General features: G+C 39.8%; 1 protein-coding gene across 2 annotated transcripts in view; it reads right to left on the bottom strand.

Annotated features, from left to right (window-relative positions):
* Positions 1-26,120, bottom strand: part of SLC25A21 (solute carrier family 25 member 21) — a 939,705-nt gene that overhangs the window by 473,664 nt on the left and 439,921 nt on the right. The window lies entirely within an intron of this gene.

Below are 26,120 nucleotides of genomic sequence, written 5' to 3'. Positions count from 1 at the left end.
GGTGCAGTTGGTCTAACAGCCATCCTACTTTATTCTCATTAAATCATTCAGGTTTACTCTTCTCTATTTATGCTTATGACACCTCTGAGTAATGTCTGTACATGACCGGTCATAATGGTTTTTATTCTATGTTGTATGAGTGGATTGTATATGTTTGCATTTTTTGAGGCATAGGATTTCTGTGAAGTTTTTTTGTAATTAAAGGGACACCCAAGTCAAAATAAAGTTTAATGATTCAGAAAGAGCATCCAGTTTTAAGACACTTTCCAATTTACTTCCTTTATCAAATTTTGCACAGTCGTTTTATATTCACACTTTCTGGGGAACAAGATCCTACTGAGCGTGTGCACAAGCTCACAGGGTATACGTATACTAGTCTTTGATTGGCTGATATCTCTCACATGATACAGGGGGCCCGGAAAATAGGAGAAAAAATAAATTTGTCGGCAAAAAAATCTACTCCTAGTCTGATTTTAGCAATCACCCTAGGAAGAAAAACCAGAGGTGAAAAAAATATAAGATAGTCAAAATAAACAACGGAACTACCAAAACAACCACAAACACTGCTTGAGGATCCATGGACCTCATACAGTACACAAAAAGTAAGAAATTCAACTGAGAGACTATAAAAACATAATTTATGTAAGAACTTACCTGATAAATTCATTTCTTTCATATTAGCAAGAGTCCATGAGCTAGTGACGTATGGGATATACATTCCTACCAGGAGGGGCAAAGTTTCCCAAACCTCAAAATGCCTATAAATACACCCCTCACCACACCCACAACTCAGTTTAACGAATAGCCAAGAAGTGGGGTGATAAAAAAGTGCGAAAGCATATAAAATAAGGACTTGGAATAATTGTGCTTTATACAAAATCATAACCACCACAAAAAAAGGGCGGGCCTCATGGACTCTTGCTAATATGAAAGAAATGAATTTATCAGGTAAGTTCTTACATAAATTATGTTTTCTTTCATGTAATTAGCAAGAGTCCATGAGCTAGTGACGTATGGGATAATGACTACCCAAGATGTGGATCTTTCCACACAAGAGTCACTAGAGAGGGAGGGATAAAATAAAGACAGCCAATTCCTGCTGAAAATAATCCACACCCAAAAATAAAGTTTAACGAAAAACATAAGCAGAAGATTCAAACTGAAACCGCTGCCTGAAGTACTTTTCTACCAAAAACTGCTTCAGAAGAAGAAAATACATCAAAATGGTAGAATTTAGTAAAAGTATGCAAAGAGGACCAAGTTGCTGCTTTGCAAATCTGGTCAACCGAAGCTTCATTCCTAAACGCCCAGGAAGTAGAAACTGACCTGGTAGAATGAGTTGTAATCCTCTGAGGCGGAGTTTTACCCGACTCAACATAGGCAAGATGAATTAAAGATTTCAACCAAGATGCCAAAGAAATGGCAGAAGCTTTCTGGCCTTTTCTAGAACCGGAAAAGATAACAAATAAACTAGAAGTCTTACGGAAAGATTTCGTAGCTTCAACATAATATTTCAAAGCTCTAACAACATCCAAAGAATGCAACGATTTCTCCTTAGAATTCTTAGGATTAGGACATAATGAAGGAACCACAATTTCTCTACTAATGTTGTTGGAATTCACAACTTTAGGTAAAAATTCAAAAGAAGTTCGCAACACCGCCTTATCCTGATGAAAAATCAGAAAAGGAGACTCACAAGAAAGAGCAGATAATTCAGAAACTCTTCTGGCAGAAGAGATGGCCAAAAGGAACAAAACTTTCCAAGAAAGTAATTTAATGTCCAATGAATGCATAGGTTCAAACGGAGGAGCTTGAAGAGCTCCCAGAACCAAATTCAAACTCCAAGGAGGAGAAATTGACTTAACAGGTTTTATACGAACCAAAGCTTGTACAAAACAATGAATATCAGGAAGAATAGCAATCTTTCTGTGAAAAAGAACAGAAAGAGCAGAGATTTGTCCTTTAAAAGAACTTGCGGACAAACCCTTATCTAAACCATCCTGAAGAAACTGTAAAATTCTCGGTATTCTAAAAGAATGCCAAGAAAAATGATGAGAAAGACACCAAGAAATATAAGTCTTCCAGACTCTATAATATATCTCTCGAGATACAGATTTACGAGCCTGTAACATAGTATTAATCACAGAGTCAGAGAAACCTCTTTGACCAAGAATCAAGCGTTCAATCTCCATACCTTTAAATTTAAGGATTTCAGATTCTGATGGAAAAAAGGACCTTGTGACAGAAGGTCTGGTCTTAACGGAAGAGTCCACGGTTGGCAAGAGGCCATCCGGACAAGATCCGCATACCAAAACCTGTGAGGCTATGCCGGAGCTACCAGCAGAACAAACGAGCATTCCTTCAGAATCTTGGAGATTACTCTTGGAAGAAGAACTAGAGGCGGAAAGATATAGGCAGGATGATACTTCCAAGGAAGTGATAATGCATCCACTGCCTCTGCCTGAGGATCCCGGGATCTGGACAGATACCTGGGAAGTTTCTTGTTTACATGGGACGCCATCAGATCTATTTCTGGAAGTTCCCACATTTGAACAATCTGAAGAAATACCTCTGGGTGAAGAGACCATTCGCCCGGATGCAACGTTTGGCGACTGAGATAATCCGCTTCCCAATTGTCTATACCTGGGATATGAACCGCAGAGATTAGACAGGAGCTGGATTCCGCCCAAACCAAAATTCGAGATACTTCTTTCATAGCCAGAGGACTGTGAGTCCCTCCTTGATGATTGATGTATGCCACAGTTGTGACATTGTCTGTCTGAAAACAAATGAACGATTCCCTCTTCAGAAGAGGCCAAAACTGAAGAGCTCTGAAAATTGCACGGAGTTCCAAAATATTGATCGGTAATCTCACCTCCTGAGATTCCCAAACTCCTTGTGCCGTCAGAGATCCCCACACAGCTCCCCAACCTGTGAGACTTGCATCTGTTGAAATTACAGTCCAGGTCGGAAGCACAAAAGAAGCCCCCTGAATTAAACAATGGTGATCTGTCCACCATGTTAGAGAGTGTCGAACAATCGGTTTTAAAGATATTAATTGAGATATCTTCGTGTAATCCTTGCACCATTGCTTCAGCATACAGAGCTGAAGAGGTCGCATGTGAAAACGAGCAAAGGGGATCGCGTCCGATGCAGCAGTCATAAGACCTAGAATTTCCATGCATAAGGCTACCGAAGGGAATGATTGTGACCGAAGGTTTCGACAAGCTGCAATCAATTTTAGACGTCTCTTGTCTGTTAAAGACAGAGTCATGGACACTGAATCCATCTGGAAACCCAGAAAGGTTACCCTTGTCTGAGGAATCAAAGAACTTTTTGGAAAATTGATCCTCCAACCATGATCTTGAAGAAACAACACAAGTCGATTCGTATGAGATTCTGCTAAATGTAAAGACTGAGCAAGTACCAAGATATCGTCCAAATAAGGAAATACCACAATACCCTGTTCTCTGATTACAGACAGAAGGGCACCGAGAACCTTTGTAAAAATTCTTGGAGCTGTAGCTAGGCCAAACGGCAGAGCCACAAACTGGTAATGCTTGTCCAGAAAAGAGAATCTCAGGAACTGATAATGATCTGGATGAATCGGAATATGCAGATATGCATCCTGTAAATCTATTGTGGACATATAATTCCCTTGCTGAACAAAAGGCAAGATAGTCCTTACAGTTACCATTTTGAACGTTGGTATTCTTACATAACGATTCAATATTTTTAGATCCAGAACTGGTCTGAAGGAATTCTCCTTCTTTGGTACAATGAAGAGATTTGAATAAAACCCCATCCCCTGTTCCGGAACTGGAACTGGCATAATTACTCCAGTCAACTCTAGATCTGAAACACATTTCAGAAATGCTTGAGCTTTTACTGGATTTACTGGGACACGGGAAAGAAAAAATCTCTTTGCAGGAGGTCTCATCTTGAAACCAATTCTGTACCCTTCTGAAACAATGCTCTGAATCCAAAGATTGTGAACAGAATTGATCCAAATTTCCTTGAAAAAACGTAACCTGCCCCCTACCAGCTGAGCTGGAATGAGGGCCGCACCTTCATGTGGACTTAGAAGCAGGCTTTGCCTTTCTAGCTGGCTTGGATTTATTCCAGACTGGAGATGGTTTCCAAACTGAAACTGCTCCTGAGGATGAAGGATCAGGCTTTTGTTCTTTGTTGAAACGAAAGGAACGAAAACGATTATTAGCCCTGCTTTTACCTTTAGATTTTTTTATCCTGTGGTAAAAAAGTTCATTTCCCACCAGTAACAGTTGAAATAATGGAATCCAACTGAGAACCAAATAATTTGTTACCCTGGAAAGAAATGGAAAGTAAAGTTGATTTAGAAGCCATATCAGCATTCCAAGTTTTAAGCCATAAAGCTCTTCTAGCTAAAATGGCTAGAGACATAAACCTGACATCAACTCTGATAATATCAAAAATGGCATCACAGATACAATTATTAGCATGCTGTAGAAGAAACAGAATTATGTTTACCTGATAAATTTCTTTCTCCAACGGTGTGTCCGGTCCACGGCGTCATCCTTACTTGTGGGATATTCTCTTCCCCAACAGGAAATGGCAAAGAGCCCAGCAAAGCTGGTCACATGATCCCTCCTAGGCTCCGCCTACCCCAGTCATTCGACCGACGTTAAGGAGGAATAATAGCATAGGAGAAACCATATGGTACCGTGGTGACTGTAGTTAAAGAAAATAAATTATCAGACCTGATTAAAAAACCAGGGCGGGCCGTGGACCGGACACACCGTTGGAGAAAGAAATTTATCAGGTAAACATAAATTCTGTTTTCTCCAACATAGGTGTGTCCGGTCCACGGCGTCATCCTTACTTGTGGGAACCAATACCAAAGCTTTAGGACACGGATGAAGGGAGGGAGCAAATCAGGTCACCTAAATGGAAGGCACCACGGCTTGCAAAACCTTTCTCCCAAAAATAGCCTCAGAAGAAGCCAAAGTATCAAACTTGTAAAATTTGGTAAAAGTGTGCAGTGAAGACCAAGTCGCTGCCCTACATATCTGATCAACAGAAGCCTCGTTCTTGAAGGCCCATGTGGAAGCCACAGCCCTAGTGGAATGAGCTGTGATTCTTTCGGGAGGCTGCCGTCCGGCAGTCTCGTAAGCCAATCTGATGATGCTTTTAATCCAAAAAGAGAGAGAGGTAGAAGTTGCTTTTTTGACCTCTCCTTTTACCTGAATAAACAACAAACAAGGAAGATGTTTGTCTAAAATCCTTTGTAGCATCTAAATAGAATTTTAGAGCGCGAACAACATCCAAATTGTGCAACAAGCGTTCCTTCTTTGAAACTGGTTTCGGACACAGAGAAGGTACGATAATCTCCTGGTTAATGTTTTTGTTAGAAACAACTTTTGGAAGAAAACCAGGTTTAGTACGTAAAACCACCTTATCTGCATGGAACACCAGATAAGGAGGAGAACACTGCAGAGCAGATAATTCTGAAACTCTTCTAGCAGAAGAAATTGCAACTAAAAACAAAACTTTCCAAGATAATAACTTAATATCAACGGAAAGTAAGGGTTCAAACGGAACCCCCTGAAAAACTGAAAGAACTAAATTGAGACTCCAAGGAGGAGTCAAAGGTTTGTAAACAGGCTTGATTCTAACCAGAGCCTGAACAAAGGCTTGAACATCTGGCACAGCTGCCAGTTTTTTTGTGAAGTAACACCGACAAGGCAGAAATCTGTCCCTTCAGGGAACTTGCCGATAATCCTTTTTCCAATCCTTCTTGAAGGAAGGATAGAATCCTAGGAATCTTAACCTTGTCCCAAGGGAATCCTTTAGATTCACACCAACAGATATATTTTTTCCAAATTTTGTGGTAAATCTTTCTAGTTACAGGCTTTCTGGCCTGAACAAGAGTATCGATAACAGAATCTGAGAAACCTCGCTTCGATAAAATCAAGCGTTCAATCTCCAAGCAGTCAGCTGGAGTGAAACCAGATTCGGATGTTCGAACGGACCCTGAACAAGAAGGTCTCGTCTCAAAGGTAGCTTCCAAGGTGGAGCCGATGACATATTCACCAGATCTGCATACCAAGTCCTGCGTGGCCACGCAGGAGCTATCAAGATCACCGACGCCCTCTCCTGATTGATCCTGGCTACCAGCCTGGGGATGAGAGGAAACGGCGGGAACACATAAGCTAGTTTGAAGGTCCAAGGTGCTACTAGTGCATCCACTAGAGCCGCCTTGGGATCCCTGGATCTGGACCCGTAGCAAGGAACTTTGAAGTTCTGACGAGAGGCCATCAGATCCATGTCTGGAATGCCCCATAGTTGAGTGACTTGGGCAAAGATTTCCGGATGGAGTTCCCACTCCCCCGGATGCAATGTCTGACGACTCAGAAAATCCGCTTCCCAATTTTCCACTCCCGGGATGTGGATAGCAGACAGGTGGCAGGAGTGAGACTCCGCCCATAGAATAATCTTGGTCACTTCTTCCATCGCTAGGGAACTCCTTGTTCCCCCCTGATGGTTGATGTACGCAACAGTCGTCATGTTGTCTGATTGAAACCGTATGAACTTGGTCCTCGCTAGCTGAGGCCAAGCCTTGAGAGCATTGAATATCGCTCTCAGTTCCAGAATATTTATCGGTAGAAGAGATTCTTCCCGAGACCAAAGACCCTGAGCTTTCAGGGATCCCCAGACCGCGCCCCAGCCCATCAGACTGGCGTCGGTCGTGACAATGACCCACTCTGGTCTGCGGAATGTCATCCCTCGTGACAGGTTGTCCAGGGACAGCCACCAACGGAGTGAGTCTCTGGTCCTCTGGTTTACTTGTATCTTTGGAGACAAGTCTGTATAGTCCCCATTCCACTGACTGAGCATGCACAGTTGTAATGGTCTTAGATGAATGCGCGCAAAAGGAACTATGTCCATTGCCGCTACCATCAACCCGATCACTTCCATGCACTGAGCTACGGAAGGAAGAGGAACGGAATGAAGAATTCGACAAGAGTCCAGAAGTTTTGTCTTTCTGGCCTCTGTTAGAAAAATCCTCATTTCTGAGGAGTCTATAATTGTTCCCAAGAAGGGAACCCTTGTTGACGGGGAAAGAGAACTCTTTTCCACGTTCACTTTCCAGCCGTGAGATCTGAGAAAGGCCAGGACGATGTCCGTGTGAGCCTTTGCTCGAGGGAGGGACGACGCTTGAATCAGAATGTCGTCCAGGTAAGGTACTACTGCAATGCCCCTTGGTCTTAGCACCGCTAGAAGGGACCCTAGTACCTTTGTGAAAATCCTTGGAGCAGTGGCTAATCCGAAAGGAAGCGCCACGAACTGGTAATGTTTGTCCAGGAATGCAAACCTTAGGAACCGATGATGTTCCTTGTGGATAGGAATATGTAGATACGCATCCTTTAAATCCACCGTGGTCATGAATTGACCTTCCTGGATGGAAGGAAGGATAGTTCGAATGGTTTCCATCTTGAACGATGGGACCTTGAGAAATTTGTTTAAGATCTTGAGATCTAGGATTGGTCTGAACGTTCCCTCTTTTTTGGGGAACTATGAACAGATTGGAGTAGAACCCCCATCCCTTGTTCTCTCAATGGAACAGGATGAATCACTCCCATTTTTAACAGGTCTTCTACACAATGTAAGAACGCCTGTCTTTTTATGTGGTCTGAAGACAACTGAGACCTGTGGAACCTCCCCCTTGGGGGAAGTCCCTTGAATTCCAGAAGATAACCCTGGGAGACTATTTCTAGCGCCCAAGGATCCAGAACATCTCTTGCCCAAGCCTGAGCGAAGAGAGAGAGTCTGCCCCCCACCAGATCCGGTCCCGGATCGGGGGCCAATATTTCATGCTGTCTTGGTAGCAGTGGCAGGTTTCTTGGCCTGCTTTCCCTTGTTCCAGCCTTGCATTGGTCTCCAAGCTGGCTTGGCCTGAGAAGTATTACCCTCTTGCTTAGAGGACGTAGCACCTTGGGCTGGTCCGTTTTTACGAAAGGGACGAAAATTAGGTCTATTTTTTGCCTTGAAAGGCCGATCCTGAGGAAGGGCATGGCCCTTACCCCCAGTGATATCAGAGATAATCTCTTTCAAGTCAGGACCAAACAGCGTTTTTCCCCTTGAAAGGAATGTTTAGTAGCTTGTTCTTGGAAGACGCATCAGCCGACCAAGATTTCAACCAAAGCGCTCTGCGCGCCACAATAGCAAACCCAGAATTCTTAGCCGCTAACTTAGCCAATTGCAAAGAGGCGTCTAGAGTGAAAGAATTAGCCAATTTGAGAGCATTGACTCTGTCCATAATCTCCTCATAAGGAGGCGAGTCACTATCGAGCACCTTAATCAGTTCATCAAACCAGAAATATGCGGCTGTAGTGACAGGGACAATGCATGAAATGGGTTGTAGAAGGTAACCCTGCTGAACAAACATCTTTTTAAGCAAACCTTCTAATTTTTTTATCCATAGGATCTTTGAAAGCACAACTATCCTCTATGGGAATAGTGGTGCGTTTGTTTAAAGTAGAAACCGCTCCCTCGACCTTGGGGACTGACTGCCATAAGTCCTTTCTGGGGTCGACCATAGGAAACAATTTTTTAAATATGGGGGGAGGGACGAAAGGAATACCGGGCCTTTCCCATTCTTTATTAACAATGTCCGCCACCCCGCTTGGGTATAGGAAAAGCTTCTGGGAGCCCCGGCACCTCTAGGAACTTGTCCATTTTACATAGTTTCTCTGGGATGACCAAATTTTCACAATCATCCAGAGTGGATAATACCTCCTTAAGCAAAATGCGGAGATGTTCCAATTTAAATTTAAAAGTAATCACATCAGATTCAGCCTGCTGAGAAATGTTCCCTAAATCAGTAATTTCTCCCTCAGACAAAACCTCCCTGGCCCCCTCAGATTGGTTAGGGGCCCTTCCGAGATATTAATATCAGCGTCGTCATGCTCTTCAGTAACTAAAACAGAGCATCCACGCTTACGCTGACAAGGGTTCATTTTGGCTAAAATGTTTTTGACAGAATTATCCATTACAGCCGTTAATTGTTCTACAGTTAAACACTAAAAAACTCTAAGCCATCTCCGTGGAGATGTTGCCTGTACAACGGCAAAGAGAATGACTGGGGTAGGCGGAGCCTAGGAGGGATCATGTGACCAGCTTTGCTGGGCTCTTTGCCATTTCCTGTTGGGGAAGAGAATATCCCACAAGTAAGGATGACGCCGTGGACCGGACACACCTATGTTGGAGAAATAATAATATCATGAGAATCATGATGTGTTACTTGTTGCGCTAAAGTTTCCAACCAAAAAGTTGAAGCTGCAGCAACATCAGCCAAAGATATAGCAGGTCTAAGAAGATTACCTGAACACAGATAAGCTTTTCTTAGAAAGGATTCAATTTTCCTATCTAAAGGATCCTTAAACGAAGTACCATCTGACGTAGGAATAGTAGTACGTTTAGCAAGGGTAGAAATAGCCCCATCAACTTTAGGGATTTTGTCCCAAAATTCTAATCTGTCAGACGGCACAGGATATAATTGCTTAAAACGTTTAGAAGGAGTAAATGAATTACCCAATTTATCCCATTCTTTGGAAATTACTGCAGAAATAGCATTAGGAACAGGAAAAACTTCTGGAATAACCACAGGAGCTTTAAATACCTTATCCAAACGTTTAGAATTAGTATCAAGAGGACCAGAATCCTCTATTTCTAAAGCAATTAGTACTTCTTTAAGTAAAGAACGAATAAATTCCATTTTAAATAAATATGAAGATTTATCAGCATCAACCTCTGAGACAGAATCCTCTGAACCAGAAGAGTCATCAGAATCAGAATGATGATGTTCATTTAAAAATTCATCTGTAGGGAGAGAAGTTTTAAAAGATTTTTTACGTTTACTAGAAGGAGAAATAACAGACATAGCCTTCTTTATGGATTCAGAAACAAAATCTCTTATATTATCAGGAACATTCTGCACCTTAGATGTTGAAGGAACTGCAACAGGCAATGGTACTTTACTAAAGGAAATATTATCTGCTTTAACAAGTTTGTCATGACAATCAATACAAACAACAGCTGGAGGAATAGCTACCAAAAGTTTACAGCAGATACACTTAGCTTTGGTAGATCAAGCACTAGACAGCGATTTTCCTGTAGTATCTTCTGACTCAGATGCAACGTGAGACATCTTGCAATATGTAAGAGAAAAAACAACATATATATAAAGCAAAATTGATCAAATTCCTTAAATGACAGTTTCAGGAATGGGAAAAAATGCCAAAGAACAAGCTTCTAGCAACCAGAAGCAATGAAAAATGAGACGCCCACATTATTTGGCGCCTAAATGCTTTTTGGCGCCAAAATGACGCCACATCCGGAACGCCGACATCTTTGGCGCAAAATAACGTCAAAAAATGACGCAACTTCCGGCGACACGTATGACGCCGGAAACGGAAACAAATTTTTTGCGCCAAAAAAGTCCGCGCCAAGAATGACGCAATAAAATGAAGCATTTTCAGCCCCCGCGAGCCTAACAGCCCACAGGGAAGAGTCAAATTTTTGAAGGTAAGAAAAAATGATTAAATCAAATGCATTATCCCAAATATGAAACTGACTGTCTGAAAATAAGGAAAGTTGAACATTCTGAGTCAAGGCAAATAAATGTTTGAATACATATATTTAGAACTTTATAAACAAAGTGCCCAACCATAGCTTAGAGTGTCACAGAAAATAAGATTTACTTACCCCAGGACACTCATCTACATGTTTGTAGAAAGCCAAACCAGTACTGAAACGAGAATCAGCAGAGGTAATGGTATATATAAGAGTATATCGTCGATCTGAAAAGGGAGGTAAGAGATGAATCTCTACGACCGATAACAGAGAACCTATGAAATAGACCCCGTAGAAGGAGATCACTGCATTCAAATAGGCAATACTCTCCTCACATCCCTCTGACATTCACTGCACGCTGAGAGGAAAACCGGGCTCCAACTTGCTGCGGAGCGCATATCAACGTAGAATCTAGCACAAACTTACTTCACCACCTCCATCGGAGGCAAAGTTTGTAAAACTGAGTTGTGGGTGTGGTGAGGGGTGTTTTTATAGGCATTTTGAGGTTTGGGAAACTTTGCCCCTCCTGGTAGGAATGTATATCCCATACGTCACTAGCTCATGGACTCTTGCTAATTACATGAAAGAAATCTATCTCTGGGAGACCCCAAAGAAAACTCTCCTGGATAAATGGACTAACAAATGAGAAAAACTGTTTCCCAGTTGTTCACTCCAGAAATATAAACAGCAGAAAATTGACAACAATCTACTTCATATTCCATGATTGTATTGTTGCCTGTATAAGATCAAGTATTGAGTAGTTATTTTTTTTGAACTGTGAGTCTAGCCTGGCTCTTTCGGGCATTTGAGTGGTTGAGTTAAGGACTTACGTACTGGCCAGCTGATTTCCTGATTGTGGGGGGACCTGTTATAGAGTCCGAGGAAACAGAAAAAGAGCCTTTTTTATTTACCTGTCAAAACAATATATATTTTTTAAGTAGACAGCCCAAGGTATTGATTTAGGTCTATTTTGTTATGTTTTGAGCCATCCTTTTACCACTTAATGGTACAAATAGTTGTAAAAGCTTCTCTGGGATCCCTTTTGTTCAGAAATAGCAGACATATTTGGTAATTAGAAGGCTGCTAATTGCAGATGCGAACCCCACTTCTATTATTCCCGGCAGTGAAGAGGTTAATCAGGGAGCTTGTAAGGTATTTTAGTGTAGAGAATACCCTCCCATCTCACACTTCCCACACCTGATCCCTCCCAAACAGCTATCTAACCCTCCCCACTCTAACTATTATCAACCATCTTAGGTACTGGCAGTGGTCTGCAAGTACCTATAACACCCTTTGTAGAAAATAATACATTTATATATATATATATTTTTTTTTTAATGTAGTGGTCTCCCCACCTCCCATGATCCTCAATTAGGGATCCACCCCACGTTTTCCTTTAGTGTAGCTGCCTCCCTGTCCCTTAATTTTTATTTTCTGTAGCATAGGGAACTCCCACTCCCTCCGCTACAGGACCAAACATCTACCTCCCAGATTCTGACCCACACCTCCCGCCACCACTAGCAGATGATCGTTACAGACGGTGACACACCCAGTGTAATGATCTGGCAGCTTCCCTCATACGGAACCAGAGCACTGATCGTTCTCCAGTTCCATATGCGGGCAGATGCCTGGAGCTCAGGAATTCCAGCTCTCAGCTGTAACTTAACAGCCGAGACTGCTGCAGCTTCCTGAAGTTCAGACGTATATATACACGTTTGCATACAAAGAGAGAAGCGCTCTACCAGGAACAAACAACAGCTCATCAGATAGTTCTATGGCGATTTACCACCCAGGAGCAGCCTCTTTTAGACCAGTGTGCTTTTCACAGAGGAAAACTTTCCTGAAGTATATCAGTCTGATCCCGCCAAGTAAGGTCAGTCCAGCCCTGAAATACCAGGCAATTCTCCTATGAACAAGGAACATGACAACCCCAGATGATCGTTTCGGCCTCCTATGGGCCTTGTCAGTGAAGTGCAGCCACATTCCTCTAAACACACTGGGCAAGGAGTCCACATTTGGTTTCCCCCATCACCCATACGGAGACCTCCCTAGGGTCATATTAATTTGCATACAAAGTGAGAAGCGCTCTACCAGGAACGGGGAACGAACAACGACTCATCAGCTAGTTCTATGGCGATTTACCACCCAGGAGCAGCTTCTTTTAGACCAGTGTGCTTTTTCACAGAGGAAAACTTTCCTGAAGTATATCAGTCTGATCCCGCCAAGTAACGTCAGTCCAGCCCCTAAATACCAGGCAATTCTACTATGAACAAGGAACATGACATATATACATCTCGTGCAGTACGATAGCCAAACAGTTTTCACTTGAACTAACACTTGTAATGGTGCATTATTGAGCCATAATTCAATCATTTTTGTCTACATCATATTTTAGTACTTCCAGATATTCCTCATTCCCAGCTGAGTGTGTCTCTCATTTTTTTCCTTTGTATATGCAAATAAACAATATGGGGGAACAAATGTGGGCTCCTTGCCAGCGTGCCTACAGAGATACAGCAGCAACTTGCTGATGAGGCCCAGGGAGGCAGAAATATTTGTCTTGGATTTGTTGCTTCTCCTTGTTCAGAGAACAATTGCCTGGTATTTCAGGGCAAGATGAGACTGGAAGATATTTTTCCCATGTAGACTTTTAAATAGAAGGCTCAGACTATTCCTTTAAACTTCCATGTATCCTCTGTAGGTGTTAAACACACAGAGCTGCAGAGGCACTAGCGCTAAAATAGCCTTTATACATATATATATATGCACCCGGAAGTCATGTGATAGTGTCTGTCGGCATTTCCGCTGCTGTGGAGTGGAGGGCCAGAGACACATACCTGAAAAGCTAAGCTGTCCGCTAAGAGGAAGGACCGGCGAACTGAATCAAAGGAACAGGACCACTACATCCAGGGTAGATGAATATTGCCCCGAAGAGTGAGTAGATGGTCAAATCTGTTTACATTGTTCATGCTCCCTGTATGTTGCTGCCTCCATGTTGCCTGCTATCTATCGCTTGTGAGCTATCTCACTTTGACTGTGCACCATATATAATCAGTTTGTTTGCTTTACCCCTCATCTGGCTGCGGGCTGTTTGAAGCCTTATAGGAAAACTGATTTCAGCACTTGGGAACTGTTTTTTCTGCTTTTTGATTACTCCATTTCGTGAGTGCTGTTGATTGGTTTCTCTTGCTTTCCTTGGGAAAAAATATATGTATTCTAATGAACATCATGACGTCATTGATAACAGCAGAGAACTCTGACATTAATATGAGCAATGCCACTGAAAACTTTTTTTCACTATCTAAAGTGGATGATTTAGATCTACAGGGCCTTGAACTGGAGGATTTATTCGGTTTAGATGGGCCAGATGTACAACTTAGTGAACTTTTTTCACAAATGGAACGATTAAGGTTAAAAGAACAAAGACTTAAACTTGATACCTGGACTCTGAACAAATATATATTGCTTAGAATGATCCCAAGAGGTTTACGTGTTTATAAATTTCCAACCTTTGAAACCTCAGACGAAGCCTTCATTCATGAGTGGAATGAGGTTTTGACTGAATGCTCATTACGTTTAATGCAATTACTTGTCAACTATAAAACTGTACAATTGGTGGTTGTAAGACAGGCAATAGAAGGTTTACAACAGGAGCTAAACAAATTTAGAGAGATAGATGGGTATGGGGTTTTGGACAAAACCCTACAAAATATTATTGAGACAAATAAAACAGAGATCATACATGTTAAACATACTAAATATATAAGGGATAGAAATGACTACCAGAACAAGCAGGTTTTTATTTGGAAAAGGAAGAACAGAAAAAGAAAGTAAAAAAATTCTAACAAACATAACCAGCAGGTGTTAGATACTTTGAATGAAAATGCTCAAATTAAAACCAGTAAAACGAAATTTAAATCTAAGGGTAAACATAGAGTAACTTTTTCTGACACAGAGCCAGAATCCACTGACGAAGATGGCTCATTATCAGCCTTCTCAAGCTCTTATGAAGAGAGTGGGGATTCAGACACAGGTATCACTGAAGCCACAAGTAATATGGCATCATCTGTAGCAGTTGATCAGGCTACTGCCTGTGGAAACACTACTAATAATGGGGATCTGGTGGTACGATCTAAAACACAGGTAGACAAATCTAAGAATACTATCAAGCCAATTTTGACAAATAAACAGTCATCGAATGGTGAGCAATATAGGGTTAAGGAGCAGGTTTTTCAGGTAGACACGGTACAAACCAAAGGGGGAGGGGGGCAGAAAAAGCCCCCACCTCAGAGAGGGAGAGACAAATATTTGCTCAGGAAGACAACGATTCCAAAGCAATAAAACAAATGGATGTGATCAATATTTCTTCATATATTTTGAGTGATTTGGAAATAAAGGTGCTTAAATTTGGTTTAAATTTCAGTCCCACTAGGAATTTTGATCTCTTCCAGACCATCCTTGATGTAAACAAGTTTGTAAGACAGCTTACCCTTAAAAACACTATTCAGAATCAGCTGATTCTGTTGCAGACGTGGGAACCAGGGATGGTCTGGAGGAGATACATCTCCTAAATTTTGAGGACACGCGTAATATGTTAACGCTAAGGACACTAGACAGTACTGATACACTTGATACTCCATATGAACGTGCCAAAGGACAGCTTACTAACACTAAATCCAACTTTTATCCCATTCAATCAAGGGGTAAACAGCTGGAATTGTTCCATAAGCGTGTATTGGAGGACCTTACTGTACTCTCAGAGAATAGTACCCATATTGGATCTAATCTCAAGTACAAAGAAAGGGAAGCTCTAAGGTCATTGCAGTCAAACAGCTCGCTGGTCATCAAAAATTCTGACAAAGGTGGTAGCGTCGTTGTTATGGACAGAAGTTCATATGTATTGGAAGCACAACGACAACTGGGTGACTGCAATGTCTATGTGGAACTTTCCTTCAATCCCACTGCTAGGTTCCAGAGGGAGCTTATGTTATTGGTGGAAGATGGTGTGGAAATAGGCATTTTAGACAGAAAAACAGCTACCATACTTAATGTAAAAGATCCTGTTTTGCCTATTTTCCACCATCTTCCAAAAATACATAAAGGCCTGGAAAATGTCAAAGGTCGCCCGATTGTGGCAGGGATAGGCTCTTTATTAGAGTCTATGTCAGAGTGGCTTGACTCTTATTTACAGCCCCTTGTTAGGAAGCTACCTAGCTACATCAGAGACACAACACATGTATTGAGGCTTATGGAAACGGTAGACCATTTGCCCAATCAAAAATGGTTGACTATAGATGTGGTCTCTCTGTATTCAGCAATTCCTCATAGCAAGGGGCTGGAAGCTATTAAATTCTTCCTGAATACTGAAACTGATTTGAGCGAGGTTTATAGGGGCTTTATTCTGAGAGTGACTGAATTCCTACTAAGCCACAATTACTTTATGTTTGAGGGGGTTTTCTTTCTGCAAAGGCGTGGAACAGCCATGGGGGCCAAGTTTGCGCCCTCATATGCCAACCTATTTATGGGTTGGTGGGAGCTGTTCCACGTCTTTGCGGATGATAACCCTTTCATAGGTAACATCTTTTTTTATAGGAGGTTCATAGACGATCTCTTGTTCATTTGGCAAGGAGATGAAAACTCTATAAATAATTTTGTACAAACCCTCAATACAAATGATATGGGCATTGAATTTACACGTAACTGTCATGCATCTGAGATCGTCTTTTTGGACCTCCTGTTAAGATTTGATGGCTTAACGGGAAGGGTCAATACCACATTACATCGTAAACCAATTGCAGGTAACTGCCTCCTTCATGCACATAGTAACCACCCTCCACATGTGTACAAAGGTATAGTCAAGGGGCAGTTCCTGAGGGCACGAAGAAATTGTAGTCTAGATCAAGATTTTGAAAGAGAATCTAAAGATCTAGTGTCACGCTTTGTGGAGAGAGGATATAATAGGAATATGGTTGATAAGGTGTCCAAGGAAGTTGCTACTCTGGATAGGGGGCAAATGCTTGGTAGGGCTAAGTGGAGACCCGAACGAAAGGGTCTAAAATTTATCACCAAATACTCTAATCAATTTTCTGAAGTTTGCAACATTGTTAAAAAATATATGCCCATTTTATATGGGGATGAAACCTTGAAGCATATTGTTGACAAAGGTTGTGAATTCATATATTCTAAAAACTTGACAATTGGTAACATGCTTTCACCTAGCATGCTCCCAGACCAAGGTCCACTGAGTTCGTGGTTAAATACTATGGGGACTTACAAATGTGGCAAGTCCCTTTGTAAACCATGTAAATACTTAAAGCAAGGGAATGGCTTTGAATCATATGTAACAAATGAATCATTTACCACTAGGGGATGTGTAAAATGTTCTTCAACATTTGTAATCTATTTGGTTGAATGTACTCAACATAGATTACAGTATGTTGGGTTAACTACCCGGGACATACGCACTAGGATTAAGGAGCATTTGGGATATATCTCAAATGATATCCACTGTTCGGCACTCTCCAGACACTTTATTGAAGTACACAGGAAAAATGTTGATATGTTTAAATGGAACGCAATTGAAGCGATTTGCAAGCCACGAAGAGGTGGCAGCAAACAAAAAATACTTGAAAGACAAGAAATTTATTGGATCCATAAACTAAAAACATTGGTCCCGTGTGGATTTAATTCACAATTTGATGTAATTAATTATTGGGAATGATCCACCTATAATTATAAGCCTGAGTAGAGACCTAGTTTGATACTATATGTTGATATTCTTTATTTAAGACAGTGTAAAGTAAATTTGAACAATAGGATTTTAAATTGATTAAACATATAAACACGTCTTTATATCTAGATATCTATGACAGAAGAAAGATTGGATTATGTACATTGTGCTAGTTTTTGAATTTAATATCATAGCTACTGTGTGATTTATAGCAATGATACTGGGTGATGTCTTTATGTAACTATGAATAGTATCATGTTTTTATATTGATGGCATACTCTTTCATTAAGTAAACAACTATAAGCATTCACTTTAGCACTATATATTGTAATTAACTTAAGCACATAGTATGTATAGCAGAGAGGTGTCTGCTAAAGTATTAACAGCACCTTTATGCTTTACCATTTCTCTCGTATCAACTAGGAGCCTCCTTTTTTGGTCAATTAATTATTTTGTTTATCATATTTGTGAATCATAAATGAAGGAATGTTTGTTTATGTCATGTTCATTTCCATTAATATTGCGAATAGGTTCACTAGTGCTGTACCATACATAAAATGATAGTGATAGGCATTGCAACTATTAATTGAATTCAATTACAGTGTTTTTTTAATTGCTTAAGGGGCGGAGTATTACCCTTTAAAAAGCACACCCTCTGAGATGGGGGATATGTCTATGATTACGGCCAGGCTGGCCGAAACATGTTAGGCTGTGCTTGCTGAATTGTTTTTACCAGAGGCTCTGCTGCACAGGGTCTTTTAACTCTGATATGACCTGTTGAAAACAAAGTTTTGGATTTTTACCTTTACGCCTGGATATTTTTTCATCTTTATTCAATATATATATATATATATATATATATATATATATATATATATATATATATATATATATATATATATATATGTTACCTCTGAGGTGGCAGAGATAAATCAGTCCAGACTGATCCTTCTGGTGTGACTGATAACTTCTGCTATAGAGCAAGAGCAGGGGGAGGGGCTGTACAAGCATTTTCTTATAGGATCAAGACAGCCACTAACATTTTATGAAAGACAAACATAACCAATAGGAATACACTCAATTAGAGTCAGTGTAAAACAATCAGTCAGATCCAACATAAGTTCATGAGACAATCAGAAAGATAATCAACTCTATTCAAAGGAAGGTAATCAGATCCATGATTGCTCAGATTTATAAAATACAATAAAACAGTAGCATGCACCACGCTTCTATCTTGTAGACATTGAAGGAACCCTCTATCGCCGCAATCGTGTGGATCTGCGAGTGGCTGAGCAGCCTGATTCTCAATATCCAGTTGACAGACCAGACTCATCTGATATTATAAGGGCACACTCACCCATTGGCAGTAAGGAATGTACAGAGGTGATGCCACAGACTAATATTAATGACAGTCCTGAGCAAGCAGGTATACCTCATGGCAGTCAAGCACAGAGCATGCCAGCAAGTATTGAGAAGAGCCCATTAACCTCAGAGAGGGCTAAGAAACTCTTTGTATAAGGAGGGCCAGTCTTCACCCGTAGTGGTAGACATTCACAACCGCCCAAGAGACTTAACCTGTAGAATGTGTTATTACAAAGACTCATACAAATTTCACAATGTTGATTTATTAACACTAAAAGAGGGAGATGTTATGGGTGTTTTGTTTAGCTTATATGCAACTCTATGATTTATTTCTATTGCACTTGTTTCCTGTTTGGCATTTCCTGTTCCTGTTGGTTCTCTGCTAAGATCATGACTTCTGTACACTAATGCCTTGTACTGTCATTATTTACACCACATGAAACACATAAGACAATCAGGACCATAAAAGATGGAACAATCAATTCTGGATCATGAAAGACAGAAAACCAAACAAAATTCTCTAGACCTACTATCTAGTAAACTGCAACTCTATACCATGGTTGTTGTTGATCTCAAAACTGTCTTCAAACATATACATAATACTAGACTGTAGCTCTGTGAATCAGAAAACTCCTCCTCTTGAATTTAATGTTGAGTTTATATACACTAGAACTAGAAGGGGTGGGGCTGTATGATTGTTTCCTCATGCAATGATAAATGGAGGCAGAGGAGTCTGACTTGCTTTCAGAAAGTTCAGCTGGATAGGTTTCCCAACTGGTAAGATTGTCTGCCCACTTTTTAATAATTGTGGGCTAATATGCCTAATAATATAATAAATATAGCGCTCAATACACCTTCCAGAGCCAACTAGATATACTGTAATGGATGATATCAAATAATCTCAAAAAAATAAGTACCAAGTGACTAATATTTATTCAATCAAACATATCTTAATCAGAAGTTCAATTAAACAAAAAAGTTTAGGAATATCAAGATATATGAAATGGAAATTATATTGCAGCTAGAATAATAAAGCAAGTCTGAAGCGATAAAACAACGCGTTAAGGATCTATACTAGTAAGTATATATAGTGAGAAACTGCTGTTTTCATTAGTAATTTCTGAGCTTTTGAAATGCTGTCTTGAAATGGTTTTCGTATGATGTCATCTGGAGTTGACATTTACAGAACTAAATATGCTGACTTTTACTTTCCATGCCATATGGCAGCTAATAAAACCTAAACTAAAAACCTTATTAATACCCTTTTGAAAATAAGATCTCATATAGACATACATTAAAATACAAAGACTAAATTGTAAAAGATCAAGACTCCCTGTACTATGACAGGGCCTACATGACTTTACCATTTGTTTAACAATGATGTGCTCATTAACAGCTAACACCCTATAAGGTATGTAAAAGCAAAGTTTATCTATCTGTCTAGCAAATGTAATTAAGGGGCAAAACTATATGGCATAATAAGATCCTGTGCAAGTAATTTGTGATTAAAAAAAATTCCTTATATGTGCTTAAAGGGACGTTAAACTAAAAAACATCATGCTAATTAAAGGTTGAATAAACACCTTGAAATTACAAGACATTTATGTTACAAATTTTAAAACAAATTAACATCTTTTCCCCCCATAGTATTTAGAAATAGCTCTATTATCAGAGCTAAATTAGATGAAAAAGGGGCAATAATAAAATACATAGAAATGTTGTTTCATCACAAATAACTAAATAGTTTATGTAGAAATCTTAAGGTATTTACTGTTCCTTTAAAAGGCTAAATTATGGACAGTGCAAAAGCTTTGCAATTCACTTCCATAATTTATCTTGCTTGCTTTTCCTGTCATATAAATCTGACAATTCTGTTATTTTTGTACTGCCTATCTGGCATGGTGCCAGCTGGCCTGCACGGCTATTAGCTAAGAGGTGGAAACATCACCTCTCAGCAAAATAGCGTTTGGCCGTGGTCTGTCTGAGGAGCTCAGTGCGGCGAACGCTTCAATTGAATAAAGGAACTTTCAGCATGAAGGATGATTGAAAATCCACCTTTGTTTGTTCCACTGGTAAATACTAGGGTTTCACAAACGCTAGGATTTGCCAACACTTTAACTGCAAAGGAATCCAATGCAATATATACTGTATGTCTATATGTGTATACATATGTATTTATGTGTTTATATGTGTATATATGTCTGTAAACCGGAAATATGTACACAAAATAAAAAACAATTTTCAGAACAAAATGGCTTCTTCAGACAAAATTCAGTATTTAGTGTGACCTTGGCACTAAGCACATCTTGAACTCTTTTGGGCAGACTGTCCTGAAGTTTTCTGAAGTAAACTTCTGGTATATATTACCAGGCTTCTTTCAGCACTTCCCAGAGTTCCTCTCCAAATATGCTTTCACTGCATTATCTGTGTGCTTGGGATTGTTATCATGCTGAAAAGTAAAACCATTCCCAATCAGGCGCTTTCCAGAAGGAATGGTATGATGAATTAAAAACTGTCTGTACTTTTCAGCATTCATGATCCCATCAATTTGGACAATATCGCCAAACCCACTGGCAGAAATGCAGCCCTAAACCAGGACAGACCCTCCACCATGTTTCACTGAAGGACACAAGAACTAATTCTTCCATCTCTTCTTCTCACCATTGGACCCAAAAATTTCAAACATGGATTTGTCACTTCATATTACTCTTTTTCACTGATCTTCATTCCAATATCTGTGAGCTTTAGCATATCTTAGCCTTTTCACCTTGTTCCCCTTCCATAAAAGTGGTTTCTTGGCTGCTATCCTTCTACAAAGACCATTTCTGATCAAGCTTCTTCGGAGTGTAAAAGGGTCAACTTGGCATCCCGATGAAGCTGCCAGATACTGAGCTGGGTCCTTGCTGGGCTTCTTCCCATTTCTCAAAGAAGAGACTCTAAAAGGCCAAGAAAACTTTCAAAATCTGATGAGAAATTTCTCAGTCTTTGTCCTTGACCTCTCCTGATTCTTCAAAACAGCTTGAATCTAGTTCGTTTGATGATTTCCATGTTAGAGTGGCCTTGCTGAAGCAAAAGTATGATCTTATGTCTGTCAAATTCTGTGATCTTAGGCATTTTGAATAGAACAATGTGATTAAAAATTTGTCTTATTAGTAAGCTTCCAATAAATTAAACTCATACCACGTGTATGTAATACTCAACCATGTCTTGCACAAACCTGGTGTAATAGACTTTTTTTACAGCAGTCATTTTGACATGAAATAGTAGGACAAATACAGGTGTTAGCAATGACATTAATTAGGGTTTCATTTAGGTTTATGAGAGCCAGGCTCCTGCTATTGCTCAAGTGTAAGGGGAGGTCACAGTAAATACTGGCCTCTTTAGCCTATAGAAGCTGTTTTTTTCTGATTTTATTCATTTTTTTTAATACAGCATACAAATATTTTCTGGTTGTATTCTAATAAAGAGCCTGAGAAATAATTGTATATGGTCATTGCTAAAACAACAAATCTTATGGTGGCCTAAGACTTTTACACAGTACTGTAAATACATATACCGTATCTCACAAAAGTGAGTATACCCCTTACATTTTTGTAAATATTTTATTATATCTTTTCATGTGACAACACTGAAGAAATGACACTTTGCTACAATGTAAAGTAGTGAGTGTACAGCCTGATTAACAGTGTAAATTTGCTGCCCCCTCAAAATAACTCCACACAGCCATTAATGTCTAAACAGTTGGCAACAAAAGTGAGTACACCCCTAAGTGGAAATATCCAAATTCGGCCCAATTAGCCATTTTCCCTCCCCGGTGTCATGTGGCTAGTTAGTTTTACAAGGTCTCAGGCGTGAATGGGGAGCAGGTGTGTTAAATTTGGTGTTATCGCTCTCACACTCTCTCATACTGGTCACTGGAAGTTCAACATGGCACTTCATGGCAGAGGATCTGAAAAAAAGAATTGTTGCTCTACATAAAGATGGCCTAGGCTATAAGAAGATTGCCAAGACCCTGAAACTGAGCTGCAGCATGGTGGGCAAGACCATACAGCGGTTTCACAGGACAGGTTCCACTCAGAACAGGCCTCGCCATGGTCAGCCAAAGACGTTGAGTGCATGTGCTCAGCGTCATATCCAGAGGTTGTCTTTGGGAAATAGACGCATAAGTGCTGCCAGCATTGCTGCAGAGGCTGAAGGGGTGGGGGGGTCAGCCTGTCAGTGCTCAGACCATACGCCGCACACTGCATCAAATATGTCTGCATGGCTGTGGTCCCAGAAGGAAGCCTCTTCTAAAGATGATGCACAAGAAAGCCCGCAAACAGTTTGCTTAAGACAAGCAGACTAAGGACATGAACAACTGGAACCATGTCCTGTGGTCCAATGAGACCAAAATAAACGTATTAGGCTCAAATGGTGTCACGCGTGTGTGGCGGCAGCCAGGTGAGGAGTACAAAGACAAGTGTGTCTTGCCTACAGTCAAGCATGGTGGTGGGAGTGTCATGGTCTGGGCCTGCATGAGTGCTGCCGGCACTGGGGAGCTACAGTTCATTGAGGGAACCATGAATGCCAACATGTACTGTTACATACTGAAGCAGAGCATGATCCCCTCCTTTTGGAGACTGGGCCGCAGGGTAGTACTCCAACTTGATAACGACATTAACACACCTCCAAGATGACCAATGCCTTGCTAAAGAAGCTGAGGGTAAAGGTGATGGACTGGCCAAGCTTTTCTCCAGACCTAAACCCTATTGAGCATCTGTTGGACATCCTTAAACAGAAGGTGGGGGAGCGAAAGGTCTCTAACATCCACCAGCTCCGTGATGTCGTCATGGAGGAGTGGAAGAGGATTCCAGTGGCAACCTGTGAATCTCTGGTGAACTCCATGCCCAAGAAGGTTAAGGCAGTGCTGGAAAATAATGGTGGCCACACAAAATATTGACACTTTAGGCCCAATTTGAACATTTCCACTTAGGGGTGTACTCACTTTTGTTGCCAACGGTTTAGACATTAATGGCTGTGAGTTATTTTGAGAGGACAGCAAATTTACACTGTTATATATACTGTACAGTCACTACTTTACATTGTAGCAAAGTGTAATTTCTTCAGTGTTGTCACATGAAAAGACATAATAAAATATTTTAAAAAAATGTGAGGGGTGTACTCACTTTTGTGAGATACTTTTGTGAGATACTGTACATGTTTAAAGATGTATATTTATGTATCTCTATGTTGAAGCCCTTTGTCTGCCTTTTTTCCCTCTAACTCCTAAAACCTCCTATCTTTGAGATAGGTGGTCTCAGGTTTATTAAAAAAAATATTTTTTTCATAATTTTTATTAGATGGTGTTATTATGACTAACTGTACTTTGCAATGTATTGTTGATGTGTTTTGTGCAACTTTTATGTTTCACGAAAGTTACCAAAAGCTCTGAAGTCGCAGTTATCATTCTAGCGTAAATCACGATTGCGATCAAGCAATCACGTTTACGTTTAACTCGTAATACCAGCGGCAAGCCTGATGAGCGCAAACACCACTGAATAACCCCTTATCGCTCTCGTGCAAACATTAGCACTCTACTCATAATCAAGCTCTAAGTTGTTCCCATACCTCAGTCTCTTAAACTGACATGATATAGACAATAGTGCAAAGTGAATCAGATATTTGTCATACAGTAATGCTGAATTTCCACTCCACTGTACTTGAACATACTCAACTGACCTCAGTTTCACTTCATCAAAGCTAATTAATCATGTGTATTCATGCCAAAAATATCAACCTAGCTGTCCGCTTACAGGGAGAAATAATGGGAGATTGTTCACTACTTAAACTCCACACAAGGGGAAATAAATTGTGTAATAATGATTAATTTATTATTTTAGTCTTTTAATTATGAATAATATAAATGTTAAAGAAACAGTACTTTAATGATAGATACACATATTTTTAGTTTATTTTAATTGATAATTTGTACATTTTTAGGTACTAACTTGGCCTGGCCAGTCCAGCATAGCCCAAGGGTTGGATGATCTAAAGCTCTTCATTCTGCCAAGATTATCTAAGAAGTCTCATCAATATTTGGAAAGGAAAATATAAGCTTGAGAGCTGTTTATCTCACTACAGGAGGGTTCTGGATATGAAGGAGATGCACCTACATTACAATATAATGCTTAAGAAAAAATTTTTTGCAAGATTTCTCTCAATTCCAGCAAGTTCTTTATCATTGGTCTCTTAAAATGAGACAGACTTCCCATGTGGGAATAAAAGTATTTCCTTATAGAGTGGAATACCAGAGTTGAACTGTCCCCGGTAGTATTTATTTGAGCCACATATGTATCTAAAAGGTTGAGATAAATTTGCTATAGTGAGGCTTTCAAATGCCTGCAATGCATTATAAATGGGAATACTGATGGATTTTAACCCAAAAGCAAATAAGTTGCACTCTGAGATGATTATATATATATATATATATATATATATATATATATATATATATATATATATACACACACACACACACACATATAATTGTAATTTCTAGGACTACATAGGCATATATATATATATATATATATATATATATATATATATATATATATATATATATATATACACATATATACACACACACACACATACACAGTATATATATATATATATATATATATATATACATATACACACACACACACATATATATATTTATACAGTTGTATGCAAAAGTTGGATCAGCAATTTAATTTTAATCCATCAAATAACTGAAGGACACAGTAATATTTCAGTAGTGAAATTAGGTTTATTGGATTAACAGAAAATGTGCAATATGCATCAAAATGAAATTAGACAGGTGCATAAATTTGGGCACCCTTGTCATTTTGTTGATTTGAATACCTGTAACTACCTAGCACTGATTAATTGGAACACACAATTAGTTTGGTGAGCCCATTAAGCCTTGAACTTTATAGACAAGGTGCATCCAGTCATGAGAAAAGGTATTTAAGGTGGCCGATTGCAAGTTGTTGTTTTCCTTGACTCTCCTCTGAAGAGTGGCAACATTGGGGCCTCAAAACAACTCTCAAATGATCTGAAAACAAAGACTGTTCAACATAATGGTTTAGGGGAAGGCTACAAAAAGCTATCACAGAGATTTAAGCTGTCAGTGTCCAATGTGAGGAACATACAGGGAGTGCAGAACTATTAGGCAAGTTGTATTTTTGAGGATTAATTTTATTATTGAACAACAACCATGTTCTCAATGAACCCAAAAAACTCATTAATATCAAAGCTGAATAGTTTTGGAAGTAGTTTTTAGTTTGTTTTTAGTTATAGCTATTTTAGGGGGATATCTGTGTGTGCAGGTGACTATTACTGTGCATAATTATTAGGCAACTTAACAAAAAACAAATATATACCCATT

The sequence above is a fragment of the Bombina bombina genome, chromosome 1 (genome assembly GCF_027579735.1).
Source record: "Bombina bombina isolate aBomBom1 chromosome 1, aBomBom1.pri, whole genome shotgun sequence".
Taxonomy (NCBI): domain Eukaryota; kingdom Metazoa; phylum Chordata; class Amphibia; order Anura; family Bombinatoridae; genus Bombina; species Bombina bombina.
The sequence above is the reverse complement of the archived record's forward strand: the minus strand, read 5'-3'. Positions and strand labels throughout refer to the sequence as shown.